Raw genomic sequence first — 3417 nt, 5'->3', positions numbered from 1 at the left:
AGGTGGTGGAGGAGGAGTGGGGGAGGTGCAACAGTACAACACATCCGGGAACCTCCAGCCGAGAGAAAACGAGAGCGGCGTATTTGCATACGTGCGCCCCTACGGCGGCTTTGCCGTCCACGCCCGTGCGTGTCGATGGTACATTTTTGTTTTCCGTGCTTTGATTTCTGCACGTTTGAAGTGAGGCCTTCTAGCGATATCTAATTAAGATAAAATAAAGCGGGTGAAGTAACTACCTGCAAGGCTTTATTTTTTTAATTGCATTCCCTTATTTTATCTGTACACCCATCCCCCACCCCCTTTTGTTCTGTACATGGCATTAGGTGGATATGCCCTTGCATACCTGTTGTGAACAGCACGATAAAATCCAATATTTGTGGGCAGACTGGATACCATTTTCCACTCTGCTTTGGAACCAAGCCATACAGTTTAAAAAAAAACTAAATTCTTTAAAATGCATTGCGAATAATATTTAAAAAAACAGAACAAAAGGTGATAGCTGTCCCTTATTAAATTTTACAACACGGACAAGGTTTTGCAAGTTTGTAAACCTATTTTTAATGCGGTTTAATATAGAATGAAAAATATAGTTTATTTTCATATAATCCAGTATGTTGTTTTCATAATTCAGGAGCCAAGTCATTAAGTGGTGCCAAGTGGATCCCCGAATTATAATGGTGTGTTAAAACTGCGTTTGCAAACCCTATCTATATTTGGTATCAAGTTATACAAATTGACGTTTCATAAACATTGTAAACAAAATCCACGTGTCTCGACGTAACAGGAAAGTATTTTTGTTCTTGGAACTAAAGGCAGTAGTTATATTGTTGCATTCTGCTGGCAGTACTTAAACCATGATTTTGATTTCTGAACAAAGGGTATAGCCACGGTGCGCAAAAGGGCGTTTTTGTTTTAAACTTTTAATGATAACCTGTTTTTCTCTTTGGACCAAAATTCTTTAGAATGATTTCAGATTATGAATTTAATCTTCAAAAAATCTCATTTTATGACTCCTCTGTAGACCACTGCCATAGGGGCCAGGTCTATAGAATTCTACAGGAACGTTTCATAAGGGAACTAATATCTAGGCTGACCCAATTAAAGTTTAAAACTGGGGCACATCGTCCCACTAAAATGCTTGATGAAACTTAACTCCCTTGCTGTTAAAACATAACCCTTCTATTTTGTCTCCTTTTTTAATATAAAGCAAGGGAACACAAAAAACAAAAATCCGATTTTCTGTAACTGTATCAGCACACACTAAAGTTTGTGACATCAAACGTGCTATCGTACGGAAGTTTACAGAAACCTTCTCTCCGGTGTCTTAACACCTGAGTGTTTCTGAGAAGGTGGGAAGCTTGTGATTTTGTGATATATTAGGAAACTGGGGCAATGCCAGGCAATCTGTGGTATCTCGTCTTACTAACGATCACAGGTTTAAAATATTTTGCTAAAACATTCGACTCTGATATGCCAAGTATGACCAAAAAAGATGTAAAAACGCAGCATTTAAGTTATTATTAAAAACTGATCCATGGAGGTGTATCTCGACCCGTTGCTATAATCCATTGTTATAATATACTGTCGCGCCTGTCTCCGAGTTCTCTCAGCAGGAACAGCTCATAGAGACCACCACAGCTGTTCTGTTGACAGCAGTATGCCCAGACCACAGCATTTCCACACACTTGCAGTCAGGTTGCTGGCTGACAAAAAGCTGATTTTAGAACTATGCTGCAACTTCTACTAGTCCAAACCTAATTTTCAGTTTAATCAACGAACTTTCTAATAATAGCACTAAAAAACACGGCTCATTTAGAATGTTAAGTTAACGGAGTAAACATTTACTGTTCATGTCGTAGTTTTGTTTTACTTCAAATGGTCTTTTTCATGTGGAGGAGACATTAAAATCTATCCAGCAAATCATAGACTGCCTTTGTGTTTTACAGGTCGTATAATCATCTTGTCAGTATTTTTGTTGATACCCATACATACAGTAAACACCACATTTTAAGAAAGAGGAACATGAATATGCAATTTTTACTTTTAGTTTAGTTCATTAAATTCAGTAGTCTTGCACTACACAATAGAAATGTTTCCCTTCAGGATATCCGCTTGGAATATTCCATGCTTTTATTATACGAAGAATAATAATGCTCATTGTAAACAATACGTGGGTTATGTTAATATTACAAAACGACTGACTTTAGAATGCTGAATGTAAAATGAGTACATATGCATTCAGCTTATATATGTCTTTTTCGGCTTATTTAGGGCAGTCAAATACTGTACATAATATTTTAATATGGAAAGAAAATAATAATAGCATAGGAAAAATCCTGTTTTAGCTAAGCTAATTAATACAGTTATTTCTAAGGAAGCAAGGAATCAGACTCCTTGCCTCTGGTGATCTTGATTTTTACTGCTCTGTTGCTCTGCTTCTATTACTCATTAGCAAAGAAGAATTTAATTTTTCATGACCCCACATTTGAAGCCAAACCGGAAGATTGTACATGAAAGGAGCTCTTTAATTCACAATAATTTGGTTTTTATTATTTGTAAAATTCCCTCTGTGATTGCCAGTATTGGAAAAGTATTGAGTCTTGAAAATATAAATCTAAAGTCCTATTGTAAAAGGCAGGTTCGGGGCTTTATAGCTTATTCTGTAAACTGTATACAGTCATGTTCTAAGATTTCATTTGGTAAAAGCTTTTGGCCATCTGTTTAAATATAAACCCATTTTGGTTTCTGCCCATTTATCAAAATCAGCTTGACATAGCTCAGTATTGATGAAATAAACATTTACTTTGGGATTTAAAATCTATTTAGCTTTTAATTGTAAAACCAGTTCAGCTGGTTACAGACATACACTTCAGACTGAAGGACCTCCAGGTTACTGGAGTAACAGTACTTGTCAGGCACTGATGAGTGTTTACAAAACAGCAAGTGGTAAAATAATGAGCAAAGGAAAGCTTGTCTACAAACTGTTTATACGAAGTGCATTCGATTTAAGAGAATTACTTGGAACTAAACATAGGTTTGATTTCAAAACAGGCATGAGTTGCCCAAACTTCTGCTAGGAACCTTTCATATCAGCTTTTAAATTCTGTTGGACTGTGCCAGGTTAGAGTGCTCAAAGCCCTCAAGAAAATCCCATGTAACAGATAATTAGATTTCTCAACAAACGAATAAGAAAGAACTAAAACTTGTATTGTATTCTGGTGTTTATGTTCACTAAACTAGGCATCACATAGAAAAGCTTGAGTTTCTTGTATTACTTGCTTACTGTATGCTTGGTACATAATCTTAAAAGTGTATTAAAAGCTATTTTAATTTTTTACATTCTTTTAAAAATGTTTATTTTTAATATTTGTGCACAACCCACTTACTGCAAAATATAGAGCACCTTTCTTCAAATAA

The sequence above is a fragment of the Atractosteus spatula genome, chromosome 15 (assembly GCF_055471065.1).
Source record: "Atractosteus spatula isolate fAtrSpa1 chromosome 15, fAtrSpa1.hap1, whole genome shotgun sequence".
Classification (NCBI taxonomy): domain Eukaryota; kingdom Metazoa; phylum Chordata; class Actinopteri; order Semionotiformes; family Lepisosteidae; genus Atractosteus; species Atractosteus spatula.
Note: the sequence above shows the minus strand (reverse complement) of the source record.